Here is a 17,273-nt window from a genome sequence, read left to right on the forward strand (position 1 = left end):
TGTCATTATTTTGAAATCTCTGAAAGATTTATATCCGGATTACATGAAATTGAACTGTATAAAATTGATTTGATTTAAACTGCCGGATTTGGAAGCATGTCTATTCTTTGCTAGAATTACTGAAAGTGAACTGTAACTGTGTAGCTCGTCATTATCTCTAGTTCCTTAGTTATTATTGTTACTTGCTGAGTTGGTTTTACTCATACTACACCGTGCACTTTGTGTGCAGATCCATGTGTTCCCAGACATAGCGAATGTTGATCATTTCACGCAGTTGATTTTTCAGAAGATTCAGAGGTAGCTGTCGTGTTTCGCAGACCTTGTCTCTCTTTCCCTATCTTCTTATTTATTGTATTTTGGTCTTAGACTACTATAGACCTTATGTTCCAGATTTGTATCCATATTAGATGATCATGTACTCAGTGAAACCAGCTTTTGGGGAGTGTTCGTGTCAGTATTTATGGGATTTTGTATTGTATTAAATTATTGTATTTTCAAACTTAAGAGAAATTGTGGTTTATCGATATTATCGGCTTGCCTAGTATCGAGATAGGCGCCATCACGACAGGTTGGGATTTTGGGTCGTGACAGTTACATACTTTATTTGCAGACTAAGTGTGCGTGTGAGGACCGGTATAACCATGAAATTTGTGCAAATTGGGAGTACAAATGTCGTAAGAGACTCTCTGATTCCTTCTGCTCTGCTCGAAAGGTTAACAAGAAGCCTTCATGGGTTCTACCAAATTTATGGGAGGATCTGCATAGGTATTGAGCCACTGAGAAATTCGAGAAGCAGAGTGAACTTGGAAAGAAGGCCTGAGCATCTGAGAAGGGTGGCTCCTTGCACTGTCTGGGTTCAAGGAGCATGGGGGATACGAGGAGACAACTGGTAATTCCTTAAAATATTTCGGTCTATTTTTATCGAACTATATTTATATATGTTAATTTCGTTAACACGTTTTATTATATTTGTAGGAAAAAAAATATTGGAGGAAGATGAGTCATGATGAGTTCTTCATGGAGACTCACATCCGGAAGAAGAAGGCACCGACAGATCCAACTAGATGGGTCGAGGACTGGGTGGAGACTACACATGTAAGTTTCATAACTACTATAAATGTTTATAATATTATATAGTTAGTAATTTTATATCTTCTAAATAAAGGGTCGCTACAAGATTAATGTGGAGGAGTATACACAGAGCTTGCCACCGAATGAGCAAGGCGAGCGACCGCCCATTTCAGAGGAATAAGCGCAGAGGATATAGTTGGATGTTGTCGGTGGTCCTAAAAAGGGGATAGCATACGGCCTTCCAGATAAAGCATTTCGGCGCTACAGAGGTGGATTTCAAGGTATAGGGACTTCCGCCCAAGGCGAGGTGATTGATATGTCAACTATATCGTCTATGGAATAGAAGATTGCAAAGCTGACAGCAGAGCTTGAAGAGACAAAGGCTAGAGAAAAAAAGAGAGATGAACAATTTGGTACCCTTCAAGTTCAGCTAGAAAGGAGGGACGAACAATATAATCTCCTTTAAGGTCAGCTGGCCAATCTTCTTGCTAGTGGTGCTTTCCCCATTCCCCGGTCTCGTGAGCCTTCCCCATGTGCCGACGATGAAGGTTCTAGGAGTGAAGATGGAGATGATGCTAGATAAAAAACGCATTGAATGGTGTGTATTGCTAAACAAAGTATTGAACTTGTCAATATTTAGTTGAGACTAGTTTTGAATGATGATTGTATTGTTATTTTGTTATTGAACATTTTATTTGTTGTTGTTGGGTTTTTATTAGTTGTTGTGGTTGTTATTAGTTGTTGTTGTGGTAGATAATGGTTGTTAGTGTTAGTTAATAGTTTTTGTTAGTTAATTGTTGTTGTTGTTGTTAGTATATGCATTGTTGTTGATTGATTATGGTTGAATGGCAGCAATATAATGCTGCCATTATAGGATGGATATTGGTTGTAATTGCCAAATGGTATAGCTTAAAAACAGGTATTTTCTGCCCAGTTTTTACCTAGATTTCCAACCAAATTCGGTCGGAAATTAAATTTGTTTCCCAGAAATTCATAATTTCTGACCGAATTCGGTCGGAAATTTCAAATAAATCTCCAGTTTTTTGAAATTTCCAATCGAATTCAGTCGGAAATTATGAATTTATATTTATTTTTAAATAAATTAATAATTTATTACAATTTACAACTAATTATTTAATTAAATAAAAAATTTACTTTTTTTTAAATTTCCAACCGAATTCGGTCAAAATTTGGAAATAAAAAAAAAAAATTAATAGTTTCCGATCAATTTCGGTCGAAAATTTGAAATTAAAAAAATATTTTTTATAGTTTCCGACCGATTTTGGTCGGAAATGAAAGTTTGACAGTCAGTCAACGCTTTGAAATTTTCGATCGACTTCGGTTGGTACATGTTAGCGACCATCATTTTTCCGATCAATTAAAATCGGTTGGAATTCGGTCGGAAATGGCGGACGGAATTGCATTATTTTTTAGTAGTGTCGGGGATAGAGTTACCCCCAATTTTTCGTTAAAGAAGAGAGGAACAACGTTATTCGTTACTAGCTCGAATAGGGCCGATGGTGCCCACATATCGAAATCGGGGGCAGACGAATGATACGGCGGGAATCGACCGTGGCCGAACCCGGGAAGAATCAAGCTTGAGCAAAACGAAGAATCGAGGGTATAGGAAAGACGATTAAAGAGGATAAACGAGGAGCCAAAATATCCGCTATCAGCCGGATATTGCGGTAGGAATCACAGATTTTATTGACTATGGATCATGTTTTCTTGGCAAAAAAGGAAGGGAAGGATTATTACCTTATTTAGACTTGTATTAGGGTTAAAACTCCTCTAATATATAAAAAAGAGATCCTTTTCATTTTTTGGTCACTATTGGCATGCATATCAAAGCAACAAAAGTTTATTCTAGCTCTTACCGTTTGTTTAGTTATTCTTCAGTTGTTCATTCACTTAGTCATTTCCGAACTCCATCTCGAGGGCTCGGTTGTGATCAATTATTAGCGTTTAAGCCTCATACGGGATTTAATTACTTCAACATATTGGTTTGATCATTTATTCTCATTTCAATTAAATTATTTACTATTCTTCAATCATTTGTGTTAAATTAAATCATATATCCTTTAAACCACGTATAAATTCAATTGTTATCCGTTTTAAGGGTAAACAGTTTGGCGCCCACCGTGGAGCCAAGGATAATAGTGGTGATTTAATATGAATCTTAATAACACACATTATTTTACACTTGTTCTTTGAAGTTTGATTTTAGTATTGTTCAATACGTCAGAATCTCAATCTGCTCACTTACGTGTCGATGCCGAATCAGGCCACCACAGTGAAAATAACAACGGGGTGCCGAGTAATGGCGTACCCTCTGTCGACCCTAATGGCATTGCAATCGTTGACCGAGTCAATGCCAATTCACAAGTTGCTGTCAACACAAACGTACCAACTGACCCCAATAACAGTGTTCACGGGGTACCTCGGCCTTCGATTCACGAGACACCTTAAGGGGGAGGTGATGGAGTTAGCTTGCATTTGATTTTTAAGATATTGCACCCCAACAAGTTGCCATAGCACAACTGCAGAGTCAAAATCATAACGCGGTTGAACCCGAATGGGTTGGAAAAGATGCTCGGAGGGAAGATTGGATTGTCCCAGAACCCGACGTGCCCGGATAAGAGGAAACTTCTGAGATGATGAAAATGCTTGAAGCATGGACAAAACAGGTAGAATCTGGGGAAAAGAAGATAGAGGCGAATTACAAGAAAGTTGAAACCTACAACTCAAGGGTCAATCAGATCCCGGGCGTATCGTCGATATTAAAGGGGCTAGAATCTAAAAAGTTCATTCATAAGCCTTTCAACCCAAGCGCGACACTTAATCCAATTCTGAAAAGGTTTCAAATGCCCGATATTCCCAAATACAGCGAGACCACAAATCCAAACGAGCATGTGACCTCTTACACATGTGCAATAAAAGGCAACGACCTCGAGGATGACGAGATCGAATCGGCACTGCTGAAGAAATTCGGGGAAACTTGTCCAATGGAGCAATGACATGGTATCATAACTTGCCTCCAAACTCTATTGATTCATTTGCTATGCTTGCAGATGCCTTTATTAATGCTCATGCCAGCGCTATTAAAGTTGAGACGAGGAAATCAGATCCGTTCAAAGTTAAGCAAAGGCACAACGAGATGCATACGGAATTCGTGTCGAGATTGTAGATGGAACGAATGGACCTGCCCCCAGGTGCAGATGGTTGGGCCGTTTAAGCATTTACTCAGGTTCTCAATCCATGAAGTTCAGTTGCGTCTCAACAACTGAAGCAAAATTTGGTAGAGTACCCAGTCGTTACCTGGGCCGATGCCCAAAATAGGTATTAGTCAAAAACAGAGTCGGGGATAATCAATTAGGAACTCCTTCGGGGTCTATTTAACCCAATAAAGCGAATGACTGGTCTAAAATAATAGTGGATAAAGAATCAAGGCCACCTCGAGAATGATACCAGCCCTACAACACAAACATAAAGGGAAACACACATAGTCGCTATCCGACCAGGAATGACAGAATAAATGACCAGGGTCCAAGCAATTGAGGGTTGGCGAATAGAAACAATTTTAACAGATCACCCAGAGTCAGAGATGCCCCGTGGCTATCAGAATATAACTTCAACATAGTTGCAACAAGTATAGTGTCATCCATCGGTCGCCTAAAGGTGCCCAAATGGCCGAGGCCACTCCAGTCAAACTCGGTGCAGATGGATTACAACTTAATATGCAAATATCACAGTACTCACGGGCACAAAACCGAGGATTGTCGGCAGTTAAGGGAAGAAGTGGCTCATTTGTTCAATAACAAGCACCTTGGGGAATTCCTAAGTGAGCGGGCCAAAAACCATTTCAAGAACAGGGACGCCAACAAACAGATTGAGCAGGAAAAACCCCAACATGTAATTAACATGAATATTGGAGGAGTTGACATTCCACAAGAACCAATGATAAAACGCACCAAAGTTTCTATCACAAGAGAAAAGCGAACTCGAGATTATATTCTGGAAAGATCCATCTTGTTTAGTGATGAGGACATTTAGGGCATCATTCAACCTCACAACGATGCACTGGCAATATCTGTACTCATTAATAAATCTTAAGTTAAGCATGTGTTAATTGATCTAGGTGGCTCGGCCAACATCATCCGATGGAGAGTAGTGGAACAACTGGGGCTGTTAGACCAGATCGTACCAACAATTCTAGTATTGAATGGATTCAATATGGTATGCGAGACAACGAAGGGTAAAATCACCCTACCGGTCAACACAGCCGGGACCACTCAACAAGCAAAGTTTTATGTGATCGAGGGGGAGATAAGGCACAATACCTTGTTTGGAAGACCGTGCGTTCATAGCATGATGGCGGTACCATCGACCTTGCAACAAGAATTGAAATTTCCAACTCCATGTGGGATCAAAATGGTCTACGAGGAACAATCAGCCACAGAGGAGATATCCACCATCGAAGAAGTGATCCCAGCACCCGCTGTCATGGCATCAAAAGATAAGGGACTGATCGAAGAGAAAGGCACCAAATAGCAATCACAAGTCTCAGCCTCATTCGAGCCGAAACATGGGAGGAGCATCTAACCGATTAAGAAGATGACTTTGGGGTCCTGAGATCCTTCATTGCACCTGATGATGTCGATACCACCAAGTCAACAATCGAGGAACTGGAACATGTCATATTGTTCGATCATCTGTTTGATAGAACGGTATACCTGGGCACGGGTCCGATTAAAGCTAATGTCGATTGCTTTGCCTGGTCCTACTTAGATATGATAGGATTCCCACCGGATATGCAACTCACAAAATAAGTTTGGATCCGAACTTCCACTCGATAAAATAAAAGATGAGGCAACAGTCCAAAGTCAAGCATGCATTCATAAAAAACGAGGTAACTAAACTTTTAAAAATAGGTTCCATTTGGGAAGTTAAGTACCCGGATTGGCTAGCTAACGTAGTTGTCGTACCTAAAAAGGGAAACAAACTTAGAATATGTGTAGATTATATGGATCTGAATAAGACAAGTCCAAAGGACTCATTTCCTTTGCCTAACATCGACTGAATGATCGATGAAACGGCAGGGGACGAGACGCTGAGCTTTCTCGACGCCTATTCAGGGTGCAACCATATACGGATGGACCCAGGGGACCAAGATAAAACTTGTTTTATAACTAATTTCGTCATTTATTATTATAATATGATGCCATTCGGGTTAAAATATACCGGTGCCACGTATCAATACCTGGTTAATGGAATGTTCGAAGAACAAATAGGGAAATCAATTAGCGTAGGTGTATTAGTTGCAGTTAGTATAGACTGCATGAGGAGGGTGTGAAATGGCTTAGGGGAATTGAGACGGCATGGCCTCGGGATGAGTGTTGTTTGAGGTCTGTTGTGTGTTTGTATAGAGCTATTATTTCTTCGGTAAGTCAAGAGCAAATTGGAAGATGGTGAGTTAGTTAGTCATGGTTTGAATCATCATGGTTAAGGGAAGGGTCGGTACCTTCAGTGTGGTAAGACTATACAGGTGATTTGTGATTGTACGTGTGGGCTTGTCAGCCTCTGTGATTTGATTGATTTGGAGATATTTGATAATAGTGGTTTGTTATGTGTAAATGGATCCCGGAAGCGTTATGGAAATTTAGACTCCGACTTGAGGTTTGTATTTTTTGCGGTTATGGGAATTTGGTTGTGTGTTGCAATTGGTCTTCTGAAATAAGTGGAGTAAAAGGGGTTCTAGACGATGAAGTATTTATTCTATTGGTGGTTCAGGGGTTATGACGAAGTTCTTGGACTCCCGCGTAGCAGAATCATAGGTGCAGTGAGTGGTATGGAAATTTGAAGTTAAGAATCAAGGTTGCGGTTCAGTTTTGATAAGAATGCCACGAGCTCGGAGTAGCTGGGAAAGATTTTAGATGTTCAGGGTATGCTGGAACTATTTTCGGGCATCCTGAAGATGGTCTATTTTGTGGAAGAAGTGTTGGGTATTGAGATCCGGAGTCAGTTAGTCATGGTTTGAATCAGCATGGTTAAGGGAAGGGTTAGTCCCTTCGGTGTGGTAAGACTATACGGGCGATTTGTGGTGTACGTGCGAGCTTGTCAGCCTCCGTGATTTGATTGATTTGGAGATATTTGATTATGATGTTTTGTTATGTGTAAATGGATCTCGGAAGAGTTATGGAATTTTAGACTCCGACTTGAGGTTTGTATTTTTTGCAGTTATGGGAATTTGGTTGTGTGCTGCAATTGTTCTTCTAAAATAGGTGGAGTAAAAGGGGTTCTAGCCGATGAAGTGTTTATTCTACCTGTGGTTCAAGGGTTTTGATGAAGTTGTTGGACTCTCGAGTAGCGGAATGATAGGTGCAGTGAGTGGTATAGAAACTGGAAGTTAAGAATCAAGGTATGCTGGCACTATTTTTGGGCATCCTGAGGATGGTCTGTTTTGTGGAAGAAGTGTTGGATATTGAAATCCGGATGCTTGACTAGAACAATAGAAATGGCATTGTCGATGACCATTAATGTTCAGATTTTACTACCCGGTGCGTAAGGTTGTGAGAGTACATCCCATGGGAAGATCGAATAAGTGTGACATGCTAGTCATTCGAATGTTAGAGATTGAAATCAGGTATGGATATTTTGGTACTATCGATGATGGGAGAGGTTATGACTGAAAGGCACTCTATTGCTTTCTTTGTGGACTATAGGAGTTTGTTCCATATTTGACGATTGTTCGTATGTGTCATGAATAGGCTCATTATAGATCCTTCAAAGGTTATTGGCCTAGTATGGCATAATCGGAATCGGGTTGAGGTCCGTTAGTAGATCTAATGTGAATGTATGCTCTACATTAGGTCGGATGTGTTCATTCAGCATAGCATTGCTTATGGAGGAGTCTTCGGGTGTTGGATGTTATTCCTGTCATAAGCTATTCTCTATAATACTATATTATGCTATGTGGGTTGTGAGACGGGTTGATTATTCGCACATATGTTGTGATCCCGTGTAGCTTGTGGTGTTATATGAGCAAGATGGCTCTCTAGATGCATGTCGTTTATTGCACCTTAGTCGTGCTTGAGTTTTTGTAGTGCGTGGCACTATCCGTCTCCCCATGGTCGTATTTATGCACTTGGCGTTCTTTTTGTCGATATTCGAGCATTTCGTAGGTATGACCATTATGGACGGATGGGTATTCCCTTATTGATTGTTATGTGTGGGTCGGGTAGCATGCCTCCACGGGTATGATGTTTGGACCGGGTTGCACGTTGCAACAGTATCATGTGTGGATCGGGTTGCACGCCGCAACAGTGAGATGTTGAGTATGGTTCCCTATACTTATTTTTGTGTGTCTTGTTTCTCATCTCTAAGAAAGGTTCAGAGCATATGTTGGCCGTTTTAATCGTTATACGGGCTGGATTCTTTGCCAGAGTTCGTTCTTCCTTACGTGCCATATTAGAGTTGTAGCTTGTTGGTGCATTGATAGCGTCATATGAAATTTTAGTCAGTGTTTGAGGCGCCTTATTTCTTGAGCAACTTGTACTGGGTGAAACGGGATTATTAGACCAAAGATCAGTGTGATCGGATTCATGTAAGGTATATTAAAGAGAAAATGTCACTATTCAGTTCAGAATAAGGTAATGTGTAGCGACCAGACCGGTCGTTTTGAGCTCTAGCGCGTCGTTCAGTAGTTTGAGGCCATGAGCAACTTCACTTCAGGTATTATGACTGGTACGTATGGTCGAAATTAAAATTTTGGAAGTTCAGAGTTGATTTGAAAAGCAAATTCCCATTTCGGAAGCTTTAAGTTGGAAGAAATGACTAAGGTTAGATTTTTGAGTAAACGATATCGGAATTGGGATTTGAAGGTTCCAACAGGTTTGTATGATGAATTCAGACATGGGCGTATGTCCGGATCGGGTTTTTAATGAACCGGGAGGGTTTCGGCACCTATCGTTGAAGTTGGCATTTTGGAAGAATTTCATAAATTTGGGTTGAAGTGCATTTCAATGTTATCGATGTCCGTTTGAAATTCCGTGTTTGGTAATAGCTCCGTATGGTGATTCTTGTAACGGGGGCGCGTCCGAAAGTGGATTCGGAGGTCCGTAGGTCATTTTGGAGTCATTTGTCTAAGGCAAGAAATTTAAAGGTTTTTGAGAAGTTTGACCGGAAGTGGACTTTTTGATATCGGGGTCGGAATCCGATTTCGAAAGTTGGAGTAGGTCCGTAATGTCAACTGTGACTTGTGTGCAAAATCTGAGGATAATCGGACATGATTTGATAGGTTTCGACATCGATTGTAGAAGTTGAAGTTTCAAAGTTCATTAAGTTTGAATTGGGGTGAGATTCATGATTTAGATGTTGTTTGATGTGATTTGAAGTCTCGAGCAAGTTTGATTTATGTTATGGGATTGGTTGGTATGATTGGACGGGGTCCCGGGGTCCTCGGGTGTGTTTCAGGGTGGTTTCGGGCACGAGGGTGATTTTATCAACTTTTCGAACGGAGTTGGAAATTGTTATAAAATGATTAACTATGAGTATTAGAGTATATTTTGATTCGGTAGCGTCATATTTGACTAGTTTTGGAGCGACAGGCATCAATTTCAATTGTCGGAGCGGCTTTGGAGCCGGTTATGGAATTTCGAAGCAAAGTAAGTCTCCTTTCTACCTTGTAAGAGGGAATTAACCCCATAGGTGAACTAAATTATTATGTGATTCTATTTGTGGGGGCTACGTACGCACGAGGTGATGAGAGTCCGTACGTAGATACTAACTATGCCTATGCCCGGGTAGTTTTAGGCTTATATCATGCCTTGATGCTATTGTTGTTGAATTTATGTTTGTTGCTTGCCTTAAAATGAAGCGAGATTGAGTTAGCTTATTAAACGTTTTGAAAGGAGTTGAAATTGAGGAAAAGTTGGGAACTTAAAGGTTTTCATTTGAACTTCGTATTTTTGAAAAGAATTGAGGAACACCTTAATAACTTAAGAAATCTATGTGTAACCGCATCGCATGTATGTTTCGCAAGCGGGGTAATTTCCTTAAAAAGCTACAAGCTGAATTTCACTTATTTTGAAAAGAATCTAGAAAGAGATGATTTTAAATGTTAAATTTATATTTGACCGCGTCACAAGTATGATCCGCGATCCCCCTGAAATTTTTTAAATTTATATTTGACCGCGTTGCATGTATGACTCGCGAGCGGGGTATTTCCTTCAACCACTCTATGGGATCGAGCCGTTCGCCTCGGCAGGAATTATGTACCACACTCTCATGGGAGCGGGTCGTTCGCCTCGGCAGGTTAATAGATGCATCTATGGTTCGCGCCGTCCGACCCTCGGCAGTGCACCATTTACTTTTATGTTGGATCGGGTCGTACGCCTCAGCATTTCCTATTTATATATATTATTCCCTTGGAATCGTGCGTAACATTTGGCAAGAAGCCAGTGTATCTGAGGGTTTTTCCCTGATTTGAAGTATGACAACCACCTCTTTGATGAGATCCACTACATCTATATATATATGCTCCGGTTACTGAGGGAACTCGCTAGTTCGATTTTGAGTAAATTGTAAAGAGGGAAATTGTACCACATATTTTATACTTGTTTGTTTCATATATTTACTCTGTCTCATATTCATTCACTTCTTTACTATACCTTATATTATTGATGGCCACAGTAAGTGTCGAAGTAGACCTCTCGTTGCTACTTCTTCGAGGTTAGGCGAGACACTTACTGGGTACGTGTTGATTTACGTACTCATACTACACTTGCTGCACGTTTTGTGGAGGTACATATATGACTAGTGACCTTGTGGGTGCGGAGGTGCGGTTATTATGGGGACTTAGGTGAGCTGCATCTTATGTACGACCCGCAACCAGCAGAGTCTCCTTTAGAGTATTGTATTTTCTTTCCTATCCAAATTTGTATTCCGGGCAGTTTTGTATTTTATTTTAAATTTCTAGAAAATGCTCATGCACTTGTGACACCGCGTTCTGGGATGATTATGGGATGTTCAGTATTGGAATTGGAAAGCATTGTTATATATTCTGTAAATTCATCTTTTACTAGATAAATTGAAGTAAAATTTACGATTTCAAAAAATTTTAACATGAGAATTTAATTAATTATTTAGTGTTTGCTTGCCTGACAGTGGTGTACGGCGCCATCACGACCTTCAACAGATTTTGGGTCGTGACAAAACGGTTCTTGTCAAGCGGAGAAACTTTGTGTGTTAATTATATGATGGGTGGTCATGAGTTACCACACATATCTTTCTTTGTAGCAGTATTGTGAGGGTTGAGACCGGGCTTATATGTGTTATGAGGTATACTACGGATATCTGGTTCGTGAATTTGCAGTTATTGTAGTCAGAAGAATTTATTATGGACATACGAATTGTGCGGTGCATTGTGTGATCTCGCATGGGTGCATGATCATATTTGGTACAGTGGGTTGTGATTGTTACGGTGTTTGTATGTTTTTCCCCAAAAGCGAAGATGAACTAGACGTGTAGGAGCCACAGAAGCGGAAGGGCTCCGCAGGTGCGTGTGCGCAGGCGCAAGGTTTTGACAGCAAAAGTGATTTTGCTGAAGAAAATTGTGAGTCACAGGTGCGCTTGGTCGAAGTTTTATTAAATTCTGCACCTGCGATGGTTTTTCAGCAAGTGCGGCATTTTGGTTCTCAAATGTGAGGAATGCTGGGCACACCCTATTTATTCAAGGGTTGAGTGTTTCATTCATATTTTTGAGTAACGGAGCTCGGATTTGGGGCGACTTTGGAGTGCCATTTTCATCATCTAACATGAGGTAATTTATTCCCACTTATTACAATTTATATACATGGTTTATATTTGGAATTAAACATGAAAATATATGGAAATTGTGGGATTTTTAAAGAAAACCTAGAATTTGGTATTTTTGGATTTTGACCACGAAATTGGACATGGAATTAGTAACAAATTATATATTTGAGTTTGCGGTATTATGGGTAATATTTATCTTCAAAATGTTTTAGGATTCGGGCACTTGGGCCTAAGGGTTGACTTTGTTGACTTTTTGAGCGAAGTTTAGAATTAATATAAATTGATTAATTATGAGTATTAAAGTATATTTTTATTAGTTTGCACATTGCTTGACATGTTTTGGATCAATGGGCATCGGTTTGAGGTGTTAGAGAAGCATTGAAGCCGGTTATGGAACTTCAGAGCAATGTAAGTCTCCTGTCTAACCTTGTGAGGGCTAATTTACCCCATAGATGTTATGCTTATTACATGCTACATGTTGTGAGAGATACACACGTTTGAGGTGATGAGTGTCCGTACGTACACTAGAGTTCCTGTATGTCCGGGTAGATTTAGATTCACACCATGCTTTAATTGTACTAATTGAGTTATTCTTGCCTGTTTAATTACGTTATTTCGCATTACGACCTAAGACTTGACTTGCGTAGAGTAATGGACTCGCTATTTTAGAAATTTGACGAGCTACTTTATTAGCCGTAGAAATTGTGCTTCCCTTACGAATATCTTCCGTATTGTGCGTATTCATCGAAAAGCTTCCATAAATTTCATAACTCACAAGTGTATTCATGAGTGGGGTCAAGGGCCCATTAAAAATTCATATTCTAATAGGATCGAGCCGTTCGCCTCGGCAAGATTATTGTAATAAAGTCTTATGGGATCGGGTCGTTCGGCTCGGCGGGATTATAAATCACACTCTTATAGGATTGGGTCGTTCACCTTGGCAGTATGATGTATCACATTCTTATGGGACCGGACCGCTCGCCTCAGCAGAATCATGTGAATTCTTGATAAGGAGTTCGCGTACTCATGTGTTTGTTGACTTGAGATGTGATCGTTGATTTGGTATTGTCCAATACGTATCCCATTTGAGGAGGTACCCAATAATTGAGGACTTGGTGTTCATTGTTCAGTTGTAGACCGTATTATTTGTCTATACCTATACTCATTGTTACCTACCATGTTTCGGACTTGCCTACTTTATTATATTTGATTTGCTGGACAACTAGTAAGTGTCAATGTCGACCCTTCGTCACAACCTCTTCGGGGTTAGGCTAGATAATTACTGGGTACATGTTGATTTACGTACTCATGCTGCACTTCTGCACTAAATGTGCAGGATATGACAGGATCATGTGGTGGTCATTTGGCACGTAGGCGTAGGCAAGGCTGTCCAACGGGACGAGCCATCCCATCCCGTCCCGTATCCCGTCCGGCCCAGCCCACTTAAATCTAAACGGGATGGGCCAATATTAAACAGTACACGGGATGGGACGGGATGCCCATTTCGTCCCGTTTATCCCGTTTTTGTCTCGTCCCGTCCCGTCCCGCCTGCCCGTCTGTCCCGTGTGTTTTTAAATTTATTTTTTAAATATAGCCGTTGGGCAACGACTTCCATTACAAATTTAGCCGTTCCTAACGTCCATAAAGCAAAAATATTTAACCCCCCCCCCCCCCCCGCCGCTCCCCCAAACTTTTAATATAACTCCTGAGTTTATTAAATTACACTTTGGCCCTATTTTTAACTATAAATGCCCCCACCCTTCTTCATTTTCCCCCCAAAAATCAATCATTCTCTCTCGAATCTCTTACATTCTATCTACATTATTCTCTCAATTTTCTCACAATCAAGTGATCAACTAAGTTTCAAGTATTTGGGAAAATGTTTGGAGCAACTTTCAAGCTTTAAATTAATTCGTCAAGTATTTGGAGCAATTTTTTGAGCAATTTCTTCAAGTTTCAATATTTAATCACGGTGCACTCGTTCCATCTCCTAATTTTAATATATAATTTTTGCGTATCATTTCAGTGCTTAATTTTTGTGTTTACTTTACGAGTTCTATTTTCGTATTTCATTTGCGTGTTTACTTTTTGTCTTAACTTTTTAAATTTAATTTCGTATTTAAATTATGGAACCTAAAAATTTATTTGGCCTATTTAAAAAAAGTAGTAAAGGTGATAGTGGTAGTAATCCTAATTGTAGTCCTAATCCTAATCCTTCTCCTAGAATTAGAAAACATATAGATGAAATGACTCATGTTGATGAAACTTCATTTTTCCAACCCCCTGCATGTTATAATATTAATTTCGGAGAACAACTAGATCGTGAAACTTTACAAAGATAATTTGGCAGGGAATTTCTCAGTAAAAATCAGATTTTTCAACAAATAGCCCATATACGCACTCGTCACCTCGCGTACACGGCGCTCACATAGTAAAATCAGTACCAAATCCTAAGGGGATTTTCCCCACACAAGGTCAGGCTAGCCACTTACCTCGAACCAAGCTAAATCAGTCGGTAGCAATGCTCTTTCCACGATTATCTGGCTCTGAATGGCCAAAATCTAGCCAAAATCAATTACATACCATAAATATAGCTATAAGAAACTAATCTAGTCAATGAAATCTATGTTAAAGCGAGAAATTAGGAAATCGCCCCAAAAAGCCTCCCCGGGCCCACCTCTCAGAATCGGGCCCATTCACTCCCGAGTCCAACCATATAAAAACTACTCAAATCCGACCATGAATCCCCTTTCAAAACTCGAAATCTTAGTTGAACAACTTCTTCCATTTTTTCACAAATTTCCACTCCAAAATCTGAAATTAAAGACGAAATGAATGATAAATTAGTGGGATATAACCAAAATAGAGTGTAGAATCATTACCCAATCGATGTCTCTTAAAATCTCACAACATCTCGTCCAAATCCGAGCTCCCAAACTCAAGTTTTGATAAAAAATGGCCAAACCCTCATTTTTGAAATGCTTAATACTGCCGAGTGATTCCTTAACCGCGATCGCGGAAATAGCCTCGCGATCTCGAAGCACAACTTCGCTGCCCCAGAGATTAAACCTACGCGAACACAGAAAACTCAACGCGAATGCGATTCACTGGCTCTCATACTTACGCGATCGCGAACAACCCCACGCGTTCACGAAAAACAACACTTGAATTCCACTGCTGCTTTACTTCCTCTTCGCGAACGCGGCCTAGCCCACGCGTTCGCGATGCACAGCCTGACCAACCTACGCGATCGCGTACCCATATTCGTGAACGTGAAGAACAACTTCAGCTGGCCTCTCAGATGCCTTACGCGATCGCGATGAAGATAAAGTATGCAACAAAACACTAGAAAATATGTTATCTTCCACAAGTATGCAACAAAACACTAGAAAATATGTTATCTTCCACAAGTCCAAAACGATCCGTTAATCATCCGAAATCAACCAGAGGCCCCCGGGGCCTCAACCAAACATACCTACCAGCCATAAAATACCATACGAACTTAGTCGAGCCTTCGAATCACGTCAAACAATGCTAAAAACACAAATCACTCTCCTATTCAAACCTAAAGAACTTGAAACTCCCAAATTTGACAACCAATGCCGAAATCTATCAAACCATGTCCGATTGACCCCAATTTTTTCACACAATTCACAATCAACCTTACAGACCTACTTCAACTTCCGAAATCAGAATATGACCCCGATACCAAAAATCTCACTACCGGTCAAAATCTCCAAAAAAATTAACTTTTCGCCATTTCAAGCCTAAATGAGCTACACACCTCCAAAACACAATCCGGACACGCCCCTAAGTCCAAAATCACCTAACGGAGCTAACGGAACCTACAGAACTCCATTTCAGAGTCGTCTTCACACAATTCCAACTATGGTCCAAATCCTAAGACTTAAGCTTCCATTTAAGGACTAAGTGTCCCAAAACACTCTAAAATCACGACCAACACCTCCTGGCAAGACACATAAGCAGAAAAAGACACAGGGAAAATAGTAGACAGGGGATCAGGGCTATAACTCTGAAAATGATCGGCCGGGTTGTTACATCCTCTCCCTCTTAAAACAATCGTTCGTCCTGTAACGGGTATAGAGACATACCTGAAGTTGTGAAAGATGAGGATATCAGATGCACATATCCTGTTTGGTCTCCCTAGTCACCTCCTCGATCGGCTAACCCCTCCACTACACATTCACAGAAGAAATATTCTTTGACCTTAGCTTTCTTACCTGCCTGTCCAAAATAGCTATTGGCTCCTCAACATAAGATAGATCCTTGTCCAACTGGACTGAGCTAAAATCCAATACATGAGTCGGATCACCGTGAACTTTCGGAGAATAGAAACGTGGAATACTGGATGGACTCCTGATTGGCTCGGAGGTAAAGCAATCTCATAAGCAACCTCCCCGACACACCTCAACACCTCAAAAGGACCAATGCACCTTGGTCTCAGCTTGCCCTTATTTTCGAACCTCATAACGCCCTTCATAAGAGATACCCGAAGCAAGACCCGCTCTCCAACCATGAATGCTACATCGCGAACCTTCCGGTCTGCATAACTCTTCTGTCTAGACTAGGGTGTGCGAAGTCGATCCTGAATCACCTTCACCTTATCCAGGGCATCTTGGACCAAGTCTGTACCCAATAATCTGGCCTCGCCTGGCTCAAACCAACCCATTGGGGACCGACACCGCCTACCATACAGAGCCTCATACGGTGCCATCTGGATACTCGACTAATAACTTTTGTTGTAGAAAAACTCCGCAAGTGATAAGAACTGATCCCACGACCCTCCAAACTCCATTACACAACCACAAAGCATATCCTCTAATATCTTAATAGTGCGCTCGGACTGTCCGTCTGTCTGAGGGTGAAATGCTATTCTCATCTCCACTCGAGTACCCAACTCATATTGTACGGCCCTCCAGAATTGTGATGTAAACTGTGTACCCAGGTCAGAGATGATAGATACCAGTACGCCATGAAGCCTGACAATCTCACGGATCTAGATTCGAGCCAGTTGCTTGGAAGAATATGTAGTCATCACAGGAATAAAATGAGCTGACTTGGTCAGCCTATCCACAATCACCCAAACCGCATCAAACCCCCGCTGAGTCCGTGGGAGTCCAACAACGAAATCCATAGTGATCTGCTCCCATTTCCACTCCGGAATCTCTAGCTTTTAAAGCAACCCACCCGATTGTTGATGCTCATACTTCACCTGCTGGCAATTTAGGCATCGAGCCACATACTCCACTATGTCCTTCTAGATCCTCCTCCACTAGTAATACTGCCTCAAGTCCTGATACTTCTTCGCGGCACCCGGATGAATAGAGTACCGCGAGCTTTGAGCCTCCTGAAGAATCAACTCGCGC

At 40.8% G+C, this 17,273-nt stretch overlaps 1 long non-coding RNA gene across 1 annotated transcript; it reads left to right on the plus strand.

The window, feature by feature from the left end:
- The first annotated feature begins 713 nt into the window (after nt 1-713).
- On the plus strand, nt 714-1,726 carry LOC138910620 (uncharacterized). Its single transcript, XR_011415751.1, has 3 exons — nt 714-889; nt 976-1,095; nt 1,166-1,726. It is a non-coding gene; the product is annotated as an uncharacterized lncRNA (long non-coding RNA).
- The last annotated feature ends 15,547 nt before the right edge of the window (nt 1,727-17,273 follow it).

The sequence above is a fragment of the Nicotiana tomentosiformis genome, chromosome 4, assembly GCF_000390325.3.
Source record: "Nicotiana tomentosiformis chromosome 4, ASM39032v3, whole genome shotgun sequence".
NCBI classification, from domain to species: Eukaryota; Viridiplantae; Streptophyta; class Magnoliopsida; order Solanales; family Solanaceae; genus Nicotiana; species Nicotiana tomentosiformis.